Source organism: Neolamprologus multifasciatus, chromosome 9 (genome assembly GCF_963576455.1).
Source record: "Neolamprologus multifasciatus chromosome 9, fNeoMul1.2, whole genome shotgun sequence".
Taxonomy (NCBI): Eukaryota; Metazoa; Chordata; class Actinopteri; order Cichliformes; family Cichlidae; genus Neolamprologus; species Neolamprologus multifasciatus.
In genome coordinates, this window is record NC_140447.1 from 29,067,188 (window position 1) to 29,088,485 (window position 21,298).

The 21,298-nt window shown below is 43.0% G+C and overlaps 1 pseudogene across 1 annotated transcript; it reads left to right on the forward strand.

Moving 5' to 3' along the window:
• Positions 1 to 3,602: 3,602 nt before the first annotated feature.
• On the forward strand, positions 3,603 to 15,095 carry LOC146511768 (uncharacterized; annotated as a pseudogene). The gene is made up of 3 exons (XR_014876033.1): positions 3,603 to 4,982; positions 13,507 to 14,103; positions 14,428 to 15,095. The product of XR_014876033.1 is annotated as an uncharacterized LOC146511768 (transcript).
• Positions 15,096 to 21,298: the final 6,203 nt, after the last annotated feature.

The following is a 21,298-nucleotide window of genomic DNA, read 5'->3' on the forward strand; positions in this document are numbered from 1 at the left end:
CTAATCGCTCTAATAGAATATTATGGTCAACAGTATCGAATGCTGCACTAAGGTCAAGAAGGACAAGCACAGAGATGAGTCCACTGTCAGAGGCCATAAGAAGATCATTTGTAACCTTCAATAAAGCTGTTTCTGTGCTGTGATGAACTCTGAAACCTGACTGAAACTCTTCAAATAAACCATTCCTCTGCAGATGATCTGTTAGCTGTTTGACAACTACTCTTTCAAGGATTTTTGATATGAAAGGAAGGTTGGACGAAGCCAGTAAGTGAAGCCAGTAACTTACTATCCTAAAAAGATTAGCTCTAGTTTCTTGTGCTTTACCTCCATGAGTGAGATCAGTATGTGCAGCAGCTTAAGCTGTACAACGTTTCAGGAAATAGTTTATTTCCCCTTTTGACACTGTTAGTTTCACACAAGGTAGATGTCTACTACTGCAGACTAAAATTAAATTTCTGTCAGCTGCAAGACACTTGTCTTTAATGTTACTGTTACTCTTACAACCACACATAACCATAAAATGGTGCACAATTCTGAATCCATCAACTCTTTTGCCAACGAAAGAAGAGGGCACTTCTCATGAGTGTAGAGAGCACGTGGAGAAGGAGTGTAAGCCGAGGGATGACTTAACAGATGTGCCACTTGATGAGGGAAAGGTTTGGTTTGTTGATGGTTCGAGCTTTACAACAGTAGAGGGACAGGCTAAAACAGGTTTTACTGTAGTAGATAGTGAGAAAATTAACTGTGCAGGACAACTAGCATGTTTCATATTTGCTTAAGCAGCAGAGATGCTAGCTTTAACGGAAGGGTGTAAAGCTGCAGAGAGACAATATACACTGATAGCCAATATGCATTTGCTACATTACATTACTTTGTAGTGCAGTGGGTGAGACGAGGTGTGACAGCCTCTACAGGGAAGCCTGTACAACACACCAAACTCCCGCAAAATCTACTGGAAGCAATAATATTGCCCAGTAGAATGGCCATTTGTAAATGTGCAGCACACATGTGAGGGAAAGATCCAGTTGCATTAGGGAATGCTTTTGCAGATAAGATCGCAAAAGAGGCAGCTTTAGGAGCACATGGTGTTCACATTTTAGCAGTGCAACATCAACAGACATCGCCTATTATACAAGATGCAGTGGCAGACATGCAGGCCCACTCACCTACTGCAAGAAAAACGGTTGTGGCTTACAGAAGGAGCGAGCTTGCAGGATGGTGTTATTGTCTGTGCGATAAACCAATACTGCCATAGAAATTGTATAAGACTGCTGCTATTTTGAGCCATGGGCCACATGGCAACATTTTCATACTCTAGGATTTAATACCTTTGAAAGATTTTGCAGGTCACATATGATATGTTGCAAGCACAATTCTCGGGGTAATTTGAGACCTAAGAGAGGGAAATTCCTCAGACCCAGTCAGCCATTTCAAGTTATTCACATGGATTTTATAGAGCTGTCCAACTGTAATAACTATAAGTATTGTCTAGTGATAGTGTGCCCTTTTGCAAAGTGGGCAGTGGGTTCTTCCCATTCTATGCAAGACCACCTGGGTTGGCTGGAAGACTGTTTACTTAGCCTGGCAGGGCGAAGGACACTGTCTCAGCTGAAGTCTGGACATACACACGCACACACGCAGATGTACACTCATCCCCCCTCCCCCTCCAAACGCCTTCGACACTTATTCCCTTCTGATGCTGACGGTGGATCATGGAGACCAGCACATAGGCTGCAGGCCCAGATGACTGTCTACACTGACTTCTCTCACCCTTTACCCGTCCCTGTTGCTTGTCATGTGTTTCTTTGGTGTATTAGGAGCTTTTTCATGTGCTATGTGCAGAGGTGTTTTTTTTCTGTTCTCAAACTGATCTCCCTGTTGGAGCTCAGTCTGGGGGGAGTTATTCTTTTCTCCTTATCTTTCCTCATGTGGTGCATTTTCCATTGTTATACCTCTCTGACCTGTCTTCCCCATGTGATGTTGTTATTGTAATGTATGTATGGTTGGAGGGTAAGATGGCGCCGCCCTTGTGTGCAATAGGTCAGCAGCCTTAACATGAAATTTCCACTTGTGGGACTAATAAAGGTATTTCAATCAATCAATCAATCAATCAACTAGGGAAGCAGATGCCACTTCGGTTGCCAAAGCAATATGTAAGAATATCATCCCAGAACACGGGATTCCGGAGACCATTTATAGTGATGATGGTCCACACTTTGTAAATCAAGTGATTGGATTAATGGCACAGCATCTATGGATAACACTAAAACATCTTTGTTCATATCACCCACAAAGTGCAGGGTTGGTAGAGAGAACTAACGGTAAAGCTAAGACTTGGGAAGTCAATGGAAGAGACAGGCAGGACATGGTTAGACTGTATAGAACTAGTTAAGATGTACATGAGGATTTCTCCAACAGAGAACGGTCTGACTCTTTGAGATTATATATGGTAGAGCATTTAGAGTTTTAGTTTTCTGTAGTGATGATAGAAAAGCAGAAGAGAGAGCACATTAGCAGATTGGATGCTCAAAATGTTTAAAAGTAAAGAAGTCATGAGAACAAATGATCTGCCAGATGATTCTGTTTCTCCTCAGGAGCAGAGTCTGAAGTCTGGAGATTGGATGTTGGATGTTGATAAGGCCATGGAGAGGAAGTGCTCCGTTCTTACTGCAGGTTTTCATAGAAAGTATAGAGAATAACACCCTCCCTCCTACTCTTACTCAGGGTCTCATAACACTTATTCCAAAGCCAAACAAAGACTTACTTCTTATTGATAATTGGAGACCCATCTGTCTGCTCAATAATGACTATGAGATTATGGCTTTAGTACTTGCTAACAGAAATAAAGAGTTCTTGGATACAATTATCGATAAGACACAACCAGGCTTTATGAGAAATAGACACTTTTCTAATAACATTAGACTGGTTTTGGATCTACTTGATTACTCTAATTTGGTATCTGACAATAGATTCATTCTCTGACCTTTGATACAATTGAACATCAATTTATTTTCCACTCTTTGAAAAAATTTGGCTTTGGATAATTTTTCTGTAAAGCTTCAAAACCTTGTACACGAATGGCAATAGCTCAATTAAAATGATTAAGACTCCAACCCAAGATTTGACCTGTTTTACAAGGAATCACCATAGCTGATAAGAAGCGCATCATCAGCCAGCTAGCTAATGACACCACTCTTCTTGAAGAATGCAAATCAAATCCGTCCAGCCCTTAGTGTTATTAGTGATTTCTCTGAGGCATCTGGTTTATGTCTAAATCTAAAAAATGTGAATTTGTAGCAATTAAAGGCTGCACTGCAAATGCTATCTGTAACATTTCTGTTAAACAAGAAGTCACATACCCAGGACTGTTAATATCCAAAGACCAAAAGTCAAGACGCTCGTCAAACTTTAAAAAAAAAAACAGTACGTTCTAAATGAAGCTTCAGACGTCACTAATCACGTGACTCTGGCCAAACGAATCAAGCCTCGACACGGTGCTTCTGAAGCATTGTGTTGATTTTTCTGACACACGCACCGGAGCGTCAGCTTCAAGCGGACCATCACAACCTCTCAAATCTAAAGTAAGTGCCAAGGTAACTTTGAACTGAGTTTAGTCAATCTCGAGTTTTTCGAACTTTTCTGAATGAAGTTTTCTGGTGCTCTCTGTGAGAGAAAACCGTTAAAGGCGAGGCTCTCCAGAGTGTAGAAAAACAGGAAACAGCAGCTGGGTGTGTGTAAGTGTGCAAACGAATAGTTCAGAAGTGCAAGTGAGCCACGAGTATAGAAAGGTCAAGTTTCGTGAGTTGTTTTTCTCACCACTGATCACGCGCTCAACACTCTACACATACTTGCATGACACGCGCGCTCTCAAGCATCAGTATTGTACAATTCTGGGCGTCACGTGAGTTGAGGGTGTTACCATATAACGGAAATCGCCATTGTTCTGTAGCAGTGGTTCTCAAATGTTTCACAATGACTTTCACCCTTATGCCGGGCTCACACTGTGCGATTTTTGGCCCATTTTGAGCCGATTTTTGAGTCGTGCGACCGTTTTGGCGATCGGCCAGATTTTGGCCTTCATCGTGCGTCGTGCATCTTGTATACGTGGGGTAACGAGAAGCGATTAACACCTCACCACCAGCTCCCGATCATCAGTCGCTTGGTCGCGAGCGTGTCACCGCAGTTTCTCACACTGCGCACGCGCAAACACAAATGACACAAATGTCAGCGAAAAAGACGGCGCAGCACGGCAGTGCAGCGTGTGATCTGGACACAAGCGATGGAGGCACTTGTAAAACTTTGGAAAGCTCATCCGAGCCTTTTCGGTGTGACCTCACAAAAGATGGACATTGCTGCTCAATCACAGCTGCCTGATCAATGTTTTTCATTAGCAATTTAACAAAGTTGATGGCGGTGTCTGTGTGAGTGAAAGACAGAGAGGGAGAGCAAGCGACAGAATTTCTGTTATAACCTTCATTTTATGGACGCACAGTGTGAGCACTCGGGTCGCATCAGAGCATCGGGCCGTATAGTGTGAGACCCTGCATCGTGACCTACGAACTTCTAACCCCTGCGAGTCAATCGTACAGTTTGAGGAGCTGAATCGCGCGACTGACAAAATCGCACAGTGTGAGCCCGGCATTACGAGCGACATCGCAGCACGGTAGTATATATATATATATATAAGGGTGAAAGTCATACACACATATATATATATGGCCTCAGTCTCTCCTGCTATACTGCTAAATTTTGTATCGCTGCTCAAACCTTTTGTGTTTGTTTCCAATTAGTTGCCCACCTCGGGAAGCAAAAATGTGTTCTTTTACTTGTCAGGTGAACATATGAGACACTTTGACTCTCCAGTGCAGTGTGGAGCCTAACAAAGATCTGCTTTGTGTTACAGCTGATCAGCAGAGGAACATTTTCAGCTACTTGGACTCAGCTCAGCCACTACAGAGAAAACAATGAGCTCAACACAGAAGGTGACAGACAGAGCAGGGCGATATGACCAAAAATATTTATCACGATATACATTTGAAAATTTGCGATAATGATATAACTGACGATATAATTGACACTAGACAAAATACTTTACAACTCCACAACTTTATTAAAAAACCCATCAATATATTTTCACTTAAACAAACAGCTGTTTTTTTTTATGTGTATTGACGTTATATAAAAATTTAACAGTGCAAATGCAAATTGCTTGCTGACAGTTTAACCAAAAGGCATTTCCAGTGGAAATTGGCCGACATTTGCTCCGAGGAATTTGCATTTGCACTGTTAATATTTTTGGTCATGTCGCCCTGCTCTACTTTCATGTATTACTGTTTAGGCTTAAATTGGTTTAATGTTTGGTGCCTTTTTCTTAATGTAAAAAAACCCCCTCAGGTTACAATCAGACATTTTTCTTCACTGAACCTATTGGGTCTAAACTCAGACCCCGCTGTCTCCAGGACTTATTCCCATAAAAGAAAAACAAGGCAACAGCGATCGATCGATTTACTTGCAAGGGAGCCCTCGTCGGTTGGGTTGGGTACCGGTATCCGGTGCCATGATGGCACCGGTTCTGTCATAAATGGTAGTAACCAGACCAAAAAGCAGCGCACATTTCGGTGGTTTATTTTGGTGCTTTTTTTTCCTGAGATGTCATACATATAAAGAAAGCAATTCTGTTAAACACACCACATTTATTTCTGCTCAGCTGCAGTATCCAGATGAAATACATAATGATATTACACGATTTTCAACAAACTGCAATTTAGTAAATGCTCGAGTTAAAAGTAACTTTTTGTATCTTTAACACTAATGCACAAGAATTATGCTACGCCAAGTAAAAACTCGAGATTTAATACATCACTACTTAAAGATGAAGACTTTATTAAATATTTTAAAAAATAGTGGACTTCATATTTAGACTATAATGACACTCCCGGAACATCAGCTTCTGTTCTATGGGAAGCAGGGAAAGCTGTGATGAGAGGTAAAATAATTTCTTTCTCATCACATAAAAAGAAAAAAGAAAACAAAAATATTCAGGAATTAGAAAAAAACATCAAATCACTTGAAGAAGCCTACGCGTCCCACCAAGATCAGGAAACATTGAACAAAATACGCAAAACAAAACTAGAATTAAATGAGATAATTGATAAAAAAAAATAAAAAATTCTTTGTACAAAGACTACGCTTACAAAGGAAATTGATCAGTTTTTGGACAGCATAACTCTTCCAAAATTATTAGACACTCAAGCAATGGCACTGGATTCACCACTGACACCAGGTGAACTCCAGGAAGCCCAGATAAGTATGCCCAATAATAAGGCTCCAGGTCCAGACAGCTTTCCCGCAGAATTCTACAAAGAATTCTGGACGATTCTAGCACCAGTTTTCTACAGAACGTTGTTGGAAATCAAAGAAAAGGGCAGACTTCCATCAAATATGAATTCTGCAAACATTAATCTCCTGCTAAAACCAGGCAAAGACCCTGTATATCCCTCAAGCTATCGTCCAATATCCCTTATAAATGTAGACCTTAAAATAATCTGCAAAGCTCTCTCAAAGAGACTGGAGAAAATAACCCCCCTCTTAATTCATCCTGACCAAACTGGTTTCATAAAAGGTAGGCACTCATCAACAAATACACGCAGATTACTTAATTTGATAGACTACTCATACAGTAAAAACCTAGAAACTACAATATTCTCTTTAGATGCAGAAAAAGCGTTTGACAGAGTTGACTGGAAATTTCTATTTGCAACTTGACACAAATTTGGTTTTGGATCCTCTTTCATTAACTGGTTAAAAATATTATATAATTCCCCAACAGCTTGTGTCAGAACAAATGACCAGACATCCTCCAGCTTCTGTCTCCTGAGGGGCACCAGGCAGGGATGCCCACTCTCCCCTTCACTGTTTGCAATTTTTATTGAACCACTAGCAGCAGCAATTAGACAGAATTCAGTAATCAAGGGCATAAAATGCAGAACATAAAATCAGCCTTTATGCGGATGATGTATTACTCTTTCTCCAAAATTCACAAACCAGTATCTCTGGGGTGATTTAATTGGTAAACTCTTTTGCAAGAATATCAGATTACTCAATTAACTGGTCAAAATCTACAGTCCTTACGATTAATTGCTCCTTCCATAATTCCTCTTCTACACCACTGCAATCGGGAAATATAATAATATTAATGTTTCTCCTAAGCTTGCAGATCTAACTAAATTAAACCATATCCCACTTTTAAAGAAAGTAGAAGGCGATCTGGCTAGGTGGAAATGTCTACCCATATCACTCATGGGAAGGGTCGCCGCTATAAAAATGATGGTCTTACCAAAAATAAATTATTTATTCTCAATGATCCCAACTCAACCGCCACAAGATTGGTTCAGATCTCTAGATTCATGTATGTCCAAATTCCTTTGGAAAAATAAACCCCCACGTACAAGCTTAAAAACACTACAAAAGACCAAGGATAAAGTAGGATTAGAACTACCTAACTTTCAGCACTACTTCTTAGCCAACAGGCTTCAGTTTATCTCAGGATGGCTAAAACATACCCTCTTAGATGAACCTTGGCTAGATGTAGAACAACCATTTATCAGCTCAAACATCCAACAACATGAATGCTTTAAAAGCATCAACATCAGCTCTTCTCTGACAGCAGGGTGGGAGTTTCTAAAATTGACGGAGTCTTCATTAATCCCATGCAAACGTACACCTATCTGGAACAACCCTGACATATTACAAAACAATAATATAATAAACCTTTCAGATCGGAGTGGTAAAGGAATCAAATATTTAGAACATATACTAAAAGGAACAGAATTTATTTCATTTGACAGACTAGTTACACAATATGGGATCAACAAGAAAAGATTTTTAGAATATCAACAGTTAAATCCATAGTAAAAAAGAAATTTAAACCGGGTCAAGTTGAACTACAAACACCACCAAGTGTGGTTCAATTTCTTACTCTTAAAACCCCCAAATTACTATCCAAAATATACAGAATGCTTTCTAAAACAGATGAATCAATATCACTTCCTATTGCAAAATGGGAAGCGGATTTATCAGTTAACTTAGACCAAAACTCCTGGTCTCAGATTTGCTTAAAAACCTTTCATCTAATTAGAAATCCCAGTCTTCAATTAATTCAATACAAAATACTACATAGAGTGCACTATACAGGTCATCGGATGTTCAAGATGGGCTTTACGTCTACCAACAACTGCTCACACTGTCAAACCAATACACTGGACAATTATATCCACGCTCTTTGGTTCTGTCCACCAGTTCAGAAGTTTTGGCGCGAGATATGTGAAGACTTATCAAAGTGTCTGAAATGTAACATACCAACTTCCCCTTTAGTGTGTTTGTTGGGCAGCTTAGATAATGTCACTACAGATAAGAATATAGCCCATATGGTTTTCACTGTCCTATGCATAGCCAAGAAAACAGTCCTCATGAACTGGAAAAATAAAAATAATCTTAATTCTAACCAATATAGAAATTATCTATTAGATTACATTAGTCTCGATACAGCCTCTGCCACCACATCAGATCAATTGCTCTGGGCTCCTTTGATTAGCTCCATCACCTAGTGGGGGTGGGGGTCTCACCTTCGCTGTTGTGATTGGTGTAGGGGTAAGGACAGGCTTAGGGCGTCGGGGGGTTCTCCAGGAGCATCTTCCTTGGGGTGCTCAACCCGGGGTATTAGTCATGGCCTATTAGGGGCTCTGTTGGCTCTTAGGTGACAGTTTCCTCGTGGCTGCGTGCAGCGGGGCTAGGGGAGGGTCTGTGCTGACGGACGTGGGTTACTGACCTGGTAGCCTGGCTGCCCCTGGGTGGGTCCGGGATGGGTGTGAGGTTCTGGGGGCGCTCCATCTCTGGGCTGGGGCCCTGGCTGGGCCTCGGGGGCTTGGGTCCTGGTTGGTATGTTGCTGGGGTTGTGGGCGGGCGGGTGTATGGGGGCCCGGCCCTGGCGCAGGGTGCCGCCAGTGCATCGAGCCACAGGGGGCTCTTCAGCTGGTGGGGGAGGTTGTTACACCTTGCAGGAGCTTTCCTCTCTTCAGGAACTCACTCTGCAGGAGGGGGAGATACAGCAGAGGTGGAGGAAGATCTCAGCCTGGGCCTCTATTGTCTTGTGTAGTCTGGAAGATGAGTGGATGACGGGGTGGGGGCAGTTTTCTCTGTGGTGGGGTAAGGTGGGCTGTCCCGTGCTCTGTGGGGCCGGGCGGCGCTGCTGTTCTGGGCCCCGGTCCGGATGGACCTGGGCCCCCTTTCCCTGGTGGGTTGCGGAGTATGGGAGTGTCTACTGGGGTCAGCGGGGGAGCTGGCCCCAGGGAGGGGTTACTTGCCCCAGGGAGGGGTCACTTGCCCTCCCTTACTTCCCTCCCCATCTCCAGCTGCCTCCCTCTTCCCGTTCCACCACAATCACCCACACATGCAGGGCCTTGGGGTAAAGGTGTGTCACCAGGGTGCAGAGGAGGCATCCCCCCCTCTGTCCCCTTCTGGCTTCTTGTGCCTCAATTTTATCTCACCACTTAGACATTCACATTACTCACACTCTCATAACACATACATATAGGATCTTGGGGGTGGGCACGCTACACGGACTCCAAAAGACCATCAGGGTGTACACCTCACCCCTGGCGTCGTTGCCCACCTCTCAATTTTAAATACACGTAGACACTGAGGGCTATCAGGAGTGGCTATGCGCTTACCTGCTGCTCTCTGGCAGGTAGCTCCATGCACTCCTGGGTTTTAAATGCACCTTAGAACACACATGCATCAACACTACATATGAGCGGGCGGAGGGAGGTTTTGGAGTCTTCTCACACCCCCGTTCTCTGCGACCTGCTGGAGCGGGGGGCCGGGAGGAGGAGTTGGCTGTCCGACTGGGGTCTGGAGTGTAGGGCCTCCCTGCTGCTGCGGAGTTGGGGCGGTCTGCTTCTCCCCACCGCAGGGAAAAAAGGGTAACACCACCTGGGTCTGGGTGCAGTTTCCCCCTCCAGGGGCAAAGGTACCTAGACCCGGTTCTTAGAGTACGCTTGGGGAGTGTGATTGTCTGTACAGTGTCTCTCTATGTCTGTCTCCACGTTGGTTGAGTGTGGAGTAAGTGCATATGAGAGCATGAGGGTGGGAATGGATGTTTGGACCTGTGTGTGCCTGTATGTCTGTGTCTATATGAATGAATGAATGAATGAATGCTTTATTGGCCATATGCAGGTTGCCCCGCAGAGGAATAGGACCCCCCCCCCCCCCCCCCCCCCGACTTGCACACACAACAAAGACATCACATGGGAATACAGTCGGAGATCGGCAGCGTTACAGAGAAAACACTGAAAAAAGTGCACAACAATGGGAAAAGTACAAGAGGAAAAAAAGAGACCTCTACTCATGCTGGGCACCTATGGGAGGACAGCATGAGAACAGGAAACAAAAAAAACTCCTCTGCACAAAAAAGCACATAAATGTCCACATTACAACATTGGAGCACGTGACAAGCCACAGGGTTGGGTAGGGGGTGAGGAGTAATCCGAAGGAAACACAGCAGTCCTCCTGCACAGCGCTACCATTCCAGCGCGACACTCAGACCCGCCGTCTTCCCCCACAGGAAACAAGCATCGAAGGCGTTTGGAGAGGGAGGGGGATGAGTGAGTGCTTATCAGTGTAAGTGTAAGTGTATGCGTGTCCAGAGTTCAGCTGAGACAGTGTCCTTCGCCCTATCGGGCTCGGTAAACAGTCTGCTAGCCAACCCAGGTGGCCTTGGGATGGGAAGAACAGTCATCACACAGACGTTATCAGGGAGTTGTTGTTGCTTGGCACCAGCCTTGGGCCCGCAGCTGGCGCCATGGTTTCCGCATGTTGAATTCGTAGATTTTTCTGTTATGCGAGCAGCTCAGGAGAATTTAAAGCTGATTCATTAACACTCAGATGCTGGTCTCTCGATCTCCCGTTGGAGAGCCGCAAGCCTCCCCATGATGGTATCAAACTTCTGTTCCGTGGTGTTGTCATTCTTGTGATTCTGAGATCCCACAACTGCAGTGACCCGTTCTGTGATGTGATCCAACTTTCGCTCAAGGGTCTCAATTTGAGCAGGCCTCTCTCTGATGTATCCCACCATACGCTCAATGGTGTTGTTTTGAGCCTTCACAGCAGCTGTAAGCGTCTCCAAGGTGTTAACCATGCTGCGTTCGTTGTGAGAGGTCGCGCCTCGTCCCATCGCTTCGATTCCAGCGGGCAGCCTTGGGGGGATTGAACAGCCGGTTCCGCTCTCTTATTTCTCCGATAAGTCAGGGCCAAGCCAGCTCCGATCAGCAAGAACCCTGTTATCATGGTTCCGAATAGGTAGACATCTTCATCCTCGATCGACAGTCCCGCCAGGCACATGACCCTCCACTTCTGCCACCCGTCCATCGTGTATCCGGCAGGGAAAGTCCCTCCAGGGCTCTCGGGCTCTCCCGAGCCCAGACTTCTCGTTGAGAAGAGGGTGTCAATAGCATTCAGAGACCAGTTGATCAAATCCATAATTCTCTTTTAGGTTTTAGAGAACGACAGTGAGAGACTGTTCGAGGGAAAGTAATACACATGAGACAAGACAAGTACACAAGAGGCTAAGCAGGGAAGATAAGGGGAAGGAGGAGAGGAGAAAAAAGTGCGACCGCCTTCGCCAAGAGCCAGAATATGAAATATGTCAGGTTGGGTATCAGACGCCACCTCTCTGGGGACATCTCAGGCCCTCTAAGGTATGGAGGCCTATCTCCCCCCACCACTTCCCCTGCCAGTGGCAGACGCCCTCAGACATCGGTGCGTTGGTGGTTCTTTGTGTGCGGGGGTGCCCAGGTACACACCGGCTCACTCCTTGGTGGCTGCTTATCTGGGCCTGGAGCCTGGGACTCGCTCAGGCCACTTCGGGGGTGGGGTGCCCTTGGCCTCTCAGCCTGGGGCTCGGTCACTCTGGCGCAGTTGGCTGCCGGCGGAGCTCACGGGCAAATCACTGCAACCCCCCCTGGCTTCTGCTCTGTGGCTGCTGGGTGACCCCTCATCTGGGACTCTCCTCAGCTCCTTCTGGGATAGTGGTGCAGCTGCCCCTCTGTTGGTCTTCCTTGGTCTCTTGTGTTCTGGGGGCCTCTGGATGTCTGGAGTCTTGATCTCCTCCATACCTGCTTCATGCCCTGGTAGACGGGGCTGTGGCCCCCCACACCCTCTAGCAGATCATTACATGAAGGAACCTTTTAAAAACAAACGCGTCCATGCTCACAGGTGTACACACGGGTGCTCACACACACAAACTACACCCTTTTTGGCTCCTACCTCAAAGCACACTGTGCGCTGTCGATCTTACGTGCTGCACAATAATGTTTAATATTTAGTATTTACTGTTATATTCCCATATATCATCATGATATTGTTTATTGTATTGCTCTCGTTTTCTTCTGCTTGTTTTATTTTTTCTTTCTCAACAGGTGATCCAGGTGATTGATATATGTATTTTTTTTTTGTCTGCTTATTCAGTTGGTTTTTGGTTTTTTTTACCCTTTATCCCAATCCCTCTTCTCCGCTTTTTTTTCCCCCTCTTCCTTTCTCCCTTTTCTTTTCCTCATTCAAGTCTGTCCTGTATCTAGCAAGTGAAAATAAAATAAAATAAATTAAACAATAAAAGGTGAATCAAATAGACCATTACGGCAAGGCTGTGATGGTCAATTTAGTAAAGTATATCCGTTGGGAATCTTTCCTCGCCTTAAGACAAACGGGAAAGGCAAAAAAAAAAAAAAAAAAAGTAACTTTTTGTAATAAATTGCCTTATAAAATTACAGAATTAGCAACTATTCAAAACTTCAATGAACATTTAAAAGCCGATTGACACTTTTAGTTGTTGTAATATTGTAAGAGATTATTTGTTTTTTAAATTTGTGTAATGTGCCTCAATGTTATTGATATTATTATTATTGTTATTATTGATTGCTTATATTTTAATTGTGAAACCTCACTGTGGATGTAAGAGCCAAATTATGTGGATATCTTGAATCCACTTTATTGTATAATAATATATGTGATTGTATTTGACGGACGACGAGCAACATCTGTTGTGGAAGCTAATGGGGTTCCTTTTGAATAAACAAATAAACAAACATAGGATTTATTATCACTGAATAATTATGTATAAATCTATACAAATTATAGAAATATGTATTACAAACAACAACTGTGTGTGTGTGTGTGTGTGTGTGTGTGTGTGTGTGTGTGTGTGTGTGTGTGTGCAATCAGGAGGGATGGGCATGATTTTAGTGTTTAAACAGTCATGAATTATTTTTAACACCAAGTTGGATGTAATGTGTTAGAACTACCAGCAGGTGGGGATAAGAGACCTTTAAGGTGTTTGGTGCCACACTCCACCTTCAGGTTTAAAACTAGTGTTAATGGAGGGAGTTTGAAGGTTCAGTTTGTTCCACGACTGCATTTCCCTCACTGGCTCTGTTTGTATCTCTGTCACTGCAGGACCAACATGGAGCGAGAAGTCAGCGCTCTCAGGAGGCCGATAAACCTCACAGAAGAAAGAGAGAGAAAAAACACTCCTGTGACGAGTGTGGGAAGAATTTTACTGAGAAGGCTCAACTAAAACAGCATCAGGTCATCCACACTGGAGAGAGACCGTTCAGCTGTGACTTGTGTGGAAAGTCTTTTTCCAGGAAGGGTTACCTAAAAAAACACCAACTCATCCACAGTGGAGTTAAAGCGTACAGCTGTGATCAGTGTGGCAGAGCTTTTACTCGCAGTGACAGCTTACAGAGTCATCTAGTTACCCACTCTGGAATTAAGGCATACAGCTGTGACATCTGTGGAAAAACTTTCAGCCTGAGAGGAAGCCGAAATATACACCTACGCATTCACACCAGACATGATGTGTACAGCTGTGAACAGTGTGGCAAATACTTTGCTACAGACCAACAGTTACAACGACACATGTTTACCCACACTGACGAGGGACCTTATAAATGTGACCTGTGTGAGAAGACTTTTAAAGCTCCACATTACCTGAGACAACACCAACAGATCCACACCAGAAAGAAACTCTACAAGTGCAGTTACTGTGAGGTATGTGTTTATATTTTTATCTTGTCATTTTAGCCTGACTGTTTGGAACAACTCTACTCATTAAACTGTGTTAGCATGTTAGCAATTCTACTACATGGAAATCAGCTCTGAGTGATTATTCAGATTTTCATGTCAGTTATGATTTTAGTATTACTGTAGTATTATGGTGGTAGTATTGTAGTTATTGCAGCCCAGTAAACTGAGTGTGTTAACTGAAACAGTAAAATGTAATTGGACGTCTGCAGAGATGCTCTTTATTTCAGGCGACGTTCAGGATAAAAGTGTTGAAGGACTGACTTACACTGTCTTTGTGTCTTTGTTTAGAAGCAGAGAGACACAGATGGATCCAGTTCTCAACCCTGTCATCACTGTGGTGGTGGGAAAGACTTTCGTTGTGATCTTTGTGGAAAAACCTTCAGTTGGAAAGCCGCCCTAAAAACACATCAACGTAGACACACTGGAGACAAACTGAAATACTGCAAAGAATGTGGGAGAAGCTTCACCACATCAGGTGACTTAAAAAAACATGAACTGATTCACAGTGGGGTTAAAAAGCACCTCTGTGATCAGTGTGGGTCATCCTTCACCATTGCATGTGAGCTTAAAACACACAAACGAGTCCACACAGGAGAGAAACCATACAAGTGCAGACACTGTGACAAAAGCTTCTCATGTTCAAGTAGTCGTAACATTCATGAACGTACACACATGGAAGGAAACTACAGCTGTGACCAGTGTGACAAGAGCTTCAGGAATCTCAGTTCATACTCCGAACACAAACGATCCCACGTTACTAATAAACTGTTTCACTGTTACCAATGTGCCAAAACATTCACCTCATTGTCTGCTCTGTGCAAACATCAGCGTGATCACTCAGGGCTGAAATCACTCCCATCACTGGATCACAGTGAATCTGAAGAGACAGAAAGATCCTCTGGTTTCAGTGTCAGACTCAAAAAGCTTGAGATCAGGCTCCACAGAGTTCAGATAGAATCATTTAAACTTGCGTTGAACTGAACTGGTTGCTGGGCTGAACTTCTACATAATACAGAGTTACATGGGATCTTATTTTCTGTCATTTTACTGAGTCAGTTTTGTCCTTTTTTCTCTGTCCTGGTTTTGCTCGTCTGTAAATAATTGAAACTCAGTCAAATAGTTCATTGTTCTCCAGCAAAACGTTTTGGAAACTCATGTTTAACCTTTAAAACTCTGACATGTTTTAGCACACAAGGCTTCATCGGGGAGTTCACTCATGATTGGACCATGAGAATAAAGGTTTTTAGGTTTTTTCAAAGAGAGTCTTGGAGCTCTTTGATGTTTCTGTTTTGTCTGAAACCACCTGAAAGAAAAACTATTTTTCTTGCTTTATGTAGTGTTGAAGTTTTTAATGTTTCTTTCATCTGTGATGTTCTTGAATGTGTTCACATGAAGATGGTACAAATAAACTGTCCTTTTAGCTTTAGCTCCTAATTTATTCATTATTTATGGATGTAGCACAGCAGCAGTTTCTTGACACATCATACAGCTCAGCTTTTCCACAGATGTCAGGTTTACACAGTGGGATGTTTTGTAAGAACGCAGCTCTCCTGTGGATAAATCCTTACTCTTAGCCTCAGGACCTCACACAGTCCCAGCAGGTTTGGTCCGAAGTTCAAACAGAAGGAACAGGTGAAGAGTCGCGGCAGGGAGCTGAAAGGAACGGACTTCAGCATGAATGACCAGTTCCCCAAAGAGATCCTGGAACGACGCAAGGTCCTGTTCCCAGTTCGACGTAGCTTCATCCAGAGAGGCTCCCGTGCTGTCATCGCCGTGGACCGGCTCTACGTGGACGGACAGCTCTACCGCGACCCCGACACCACTCCATGGTTATATTGACTGCACTCCAGATAATAACCCGCTACACTCTTTTTTTATTCACTCACACGCTCTCCTTTGACATGGGTTTAACCTAATAATATCAGTATGATGTCATAGCAGATATAACACCATCACCCTCCGTCATTGCTTTAATTGGAATGTTTCCATTTCTTTTCTTTTTTTTGTTGTCGCTCACAGTTCACATGGTTTCTTTCTTTCTCTTTTCTTTCACTGCTGTGATCACCTGCTGCTTTGTATTGGTCTAGTTCCATGTGTCATTTTCTGTCTGTCTCTCAATGTCGAGTCCGCGTCTTAGTGTGATGGTTTCTTGTTCCTGGTTTCTTGTTCCTGTTTTATTGTGAAGGTCTGCGTCTCATGTGAGTGTGTTCAGTTTTACCTCTCGTCTCGTTAATGACTCCCAGCTGTGTCCCCCACCTGTGTGTAATCTCCCTGTGTTTCTCTGAGTGTATTTTAGTTGTGTCTTTTGTGTTTGTAGTCGCTGGTCCGTCTGTGTATTCACCATGTTTCATCCGTGTGTTCCCTGCTGTCTACCATCGTCTGCCTCTGCTCGCCCTCCTTCATGTTCGTGTTCTGGTTTCTGCGCTGTAGTTCAGTTGTTTTCCAGTATAGTTTAGCTTGTCTTCGTTTGCCACTTTCCCTTTGCCGTTTATTCAATAAACCACCTTCACACATTCACGACTGCCTGCGTTTGGACCCTCCTTAATTTCTTCCACACGGCTCTTCTCACTTGCCGTGACACAAATAAGTGATGTTTCCACATTCTCTCCACCTGTCTAAACGAAACACCCAGCGTACATCATTAGACATACACACACAATTATGAGCACACTGAGGTTTGTCACATGGAATGTAAATGGAGCTGGCACCAGAGGAAAGAGGTTAAAGATATTTAACCAGCTAAAAAAAACTACAGGCAGATGTTGTTTTATTACAAGAAACTCACAGACCTGTCACAGGTTTAAACGAACTTATAACACCTGAGTTTCCTAATGTGTTTGCAGCCTGTTATAATTCTAGACAAAGGGGAGTAGCAATTTTAATACGTAAAAATGTTAATTTTACAGTACTCGATACAGTTATAGATCCAGAGGGTAGATTTCTAATTATTAAACTATCAATATTGAACAAAAAGCTATGTATTGTATGTAGGAGTCTTTGCACAGCAAACAACCATAAGGAGTGGAAGCATTTTGACGTTGGCGTTGACGAAGACAACTAAGGTGTACGTTGGAACATGAGAACCTGAGGGAGCGTGCCAAGCTCCAAAAGTGACAGCGCAGAGGAGGTCCAGCGATGGACTTGTGGTTCTGTGAACAGCACAAATGCCAGGTGTCTGTGAAATAACTAACAGCACTTTTTCCACAAGTGAAGCCAGTAACTTAGTATCCTAAAAAGATTAGCTCTAGTTTCTTGTGCTTTACCTCCATGCGTGAGATCAGTATGTGCAGCAGCTTAAGCTGTACAATGTTTCAGGAAATAGTTTATTTCACCTTTTGACACTGTTAGTTCCACACGAGGTAGATGTCTACTACTGCAGACTAAAATTAAATTTCTGTCAGCTGCAAGACACTTGTCTTTAATGTTACTGTTACTCTTACAACCACACATAACCATAAAATGGTGCACAATTCTGAATCCATCAACCCTTTTGCCAACGAAAGAAGAGGGCACTTCTCATGAGTGTAGAGAGCACGTGGAGAAGGAGTGTAAGCCGAGGGATGACTTAACAGATGTGCCACTTGATGAGGGAAAGGTTTGGTTTGTTGATGGTTCGAGCTTTACAACAGTAGAGGGACAGGCTAAAACAGGTTTTACTGTAGTAGATAGTGAGAAAATTAACTGTGCAGGACAACTAGCATGTTTCATATTTGCTTAAGAAGCAGAGATGCTAGCTTTAACGGAAGGGTGTAAAGCTGCAGAGAGACAATATACACTGATAGCCAATATGCATTTGCTACATTACATTACTTTGTAGTGCAGTGGGTGAGACGAGGTGTGACAGCCTCTACAGGGAAGCCTGTACAACACACCAAACTCCCGCAAAATCTACTGGAAGCAATAATATTGCCCAGTAGAATGGCCATTTGTAAATGTGCAGCACACATGTGAGGGAAAGATCCAGTTGCATTAGGGAATGCTTTTGCAGATAAGATCGCAAAAGAGGCAGCTTTAGGAGCACATGGTGTTCACATTTTAGCAGTGCAACATCAACAGACATCGCCTATTATACAAGATGCAGTGGCAGACATGCAGGCCCACTCACCTACTGCAGGAAAAACGGTTGTGGCTTACAGAAGGAGCGAGCTTGCAGGATGGTGTTATTGTCTGTGCGATAAACCAATACTGCCATAGAAATTGTATAAGACTGCTGCTATTTTGAGCCATGGGCCGTGGGCAGCAGTAGTGCAACATTTTCATACTCTAGGATTTAATACCTTTGAAAGATTTTGCAGGTCATGTATGATATGTTGCAAGCACAATTCTCGGGGTAATTTGAGACCTAAGAGAGGGAAATTCCCCAGACCCAGTCAGCCATTTCAAGTTATTCACATGGATTTTATAGAGCTGTCCAACTGTAATAACTATAAGTATTGTCTAGTGATAGTGTGCCCTTTTGCAAAGTGGGCAGTGGGTTCTTCCCATTCTATGCAAGGCCACCTGTGTTTGCTGGAAGACTGTTTACTTAGCCTGGCAGGGCGAAGGACATTGTCTCAGCTGAAGTCTGGACATACACACACACACACACACACACACACATGCAGATGTACACTCATCCCCCCTCCCCCTCCAAACGCCTTCGACACTTATTCCCTTCTGATGCTGACGGTGGATCATGGAGACCAGCACATAGGCTGCAGGCCCAGATGCACTGTCTACACTGACTGTCTCTCACCCTTTACCCGTCCCTGTTGCTTGTCATGTGTTTCTTTGGTGTATTAGGAGCTTTTTCATGTGCTATGTGCAGAGGTGTTTTTTTTTCTGTTCTCAAACTGATCTCCCTGTTGGAGCTCAGTCTGGGGGGAGTTATTTTTTTCTCCTTATCTTTCCTCATGTGGTGCATTTTCCATTGTTATACCTCTCTGACCTGTCTTCCCCATGTGATGTTTTTATTGTAATGTATGTATGGTTGGAGGGTAAGATGACGCCGCCCTTGTGTGCAATAGGTCAGCAGCCTTAACATGAAATTTCCCCTTGTGGGACTAATAAAGTTATATCAATCAATCAATCAATCAATCAATCAACTAGAGAAGCAGATGCCACTTCGGTTGCCAAAGCAATATGTAAGAATATCATCCCAGAACACGGGATTCCGGAGACTATTTATAGTGATGATGGTCCACACTTTGTAAATGAAGTGATTGGATTAATGGCACAGCATCTATGGATAACACTAAAACATCTTTGTTCATATCACCCACAAAGTGCAGGGTTGGTAGAGAGAACTAACGGTAAAGCTAAGACTTGGGAAGTCAATGGAAGAGACAGGCAGGACATGGTTAGACTGTATAGAACTAGTTAAGATGTACATGAGGATTACTCCAACAGAGAACGGTCTGACTCTTTGAGATTATATATGGTAGAGCATTTAGAGTTTTAGTTTTCTGTAGTGATGATAGAAAAGCAGAAGAGAGAGCACATTAGCAGATTGGATGCTCAAAATGTTTAAAAGTAAAGAAGTCATGAGAACAAATGATCTGCCAGATGATTCTGTTTCTCCTCAGGAGCAGAGTCTGAAGTCTGGAGATTGGATGTTGGATGTTGATAAGGCCATGGAGAGGAAGTGCTCCGTTCTTACTGCAGGTTTTCATAGAAAGTATAGAGAATAACACCCTCCCTCCTACTCTTACTCAGGGTCTCATAACACTTATTCCAAAGCCAAACAAAGACTTACTTCTTATTGATAATTGGAGACCCATCTGTCTGCTCAATAATGACTATGAGGTTATGGCTTTAGTACTTGCTAACAGAATTAAAGAGTTCTTGGATACAATTATCGATGAGACACAATCAGGCTTTATGAGAAATAGACACACTTCATATAACATTAGACTGGTTTTGGATCTACTTGATTACTCTGATTTGGTATCTGACAATAGCTTCATTCTCTTCCTGGATTTTTTAAAAGGCTTTTGATACAATTGAACATCAATTTATTTTCCACTCTTTGAAAAAATTTGGCTTTGGATAATTTTTCTGTAAAGCTTCAAAACCTTGTACACGAATGGCAATAGCTCAGTTAAAATGATTAAGACTCCACCCCAAGATTTGACCTGTTTTACAAGGAATCACCATAGCTGATAAGGAGCTCATCATCAGCCAGCCAGCTGATGACACCACTCTTCTTGAAGAATGCAAATCAAATCCGTCCAGCCCTTAGTGTTATTAGTGATTTCTCTGAGGCATCTGGTTCATGTCTAAATCTAAAAAATGTGAATTTGTAGCAATTAAAGGCTGCACTGCAAATGCTATCTGTAACATTTCTGTTAAACAAGAAGTCACATACCCAGGACTGTTAATATCCAAAGACCAAAAGTCAAGATGCTCGTCAAACTTTAAAAAAATAAATAAATAAAAAAAGGTACGTTCTAAGTGAAGCTTCAGACGTCACTAATCATGTGACTCTGGCCAAACGAATCAAGCCTCGACACAGTGCTTCTGAAGCAGCGTGTTGATTTTTCTGACACACGCACCGGATCATCAGCTTCAAGCGGACCATCACTACCTCTCACATCTAAAGGTAAGTGCCAAGGTAACTTTTTTTGAACTGAGTTCAGTCAATCTCGAGTTTTTCAAACTTTTCTGAATGAAGTTTTCTGTTGCTCTCTGTGAGAGAAGACCGTTAAAGGCGAGGCTCTCCAGAGTGTAGCAAAACAGGAAACAGCAGCTGGGTGTGTGTAAGTGTGCAAACGAATAGATTAGATGTGCAAGTGAACCACGAGTATAGAAAGGTCAAGTTTCATGAGTTGTTTTTCCCACCACTGATCACGCGCTCAACACTCTACACATACTTGCATGACACGCGCGCTCTCAAGCATCAGTATTGTACAATTCTGGGCGTCACGTGAGTTGCAGGTGTCACCATATAACGGAAATCTCCATTGTTCTGTAGCAGTGGTTCTCAAAGGTTTCACAATGAGTTTCACCCTTACGAGCGACATCAAAGCACAGTAGTATAGGCCTATTTAACACCACATACACACACACACACAATATATATGTATATGTATATGTATATGTAGATATATATATATATATACATATATATATACATATATGTATATATATGTATATATATAGATATATATATAGATATAGA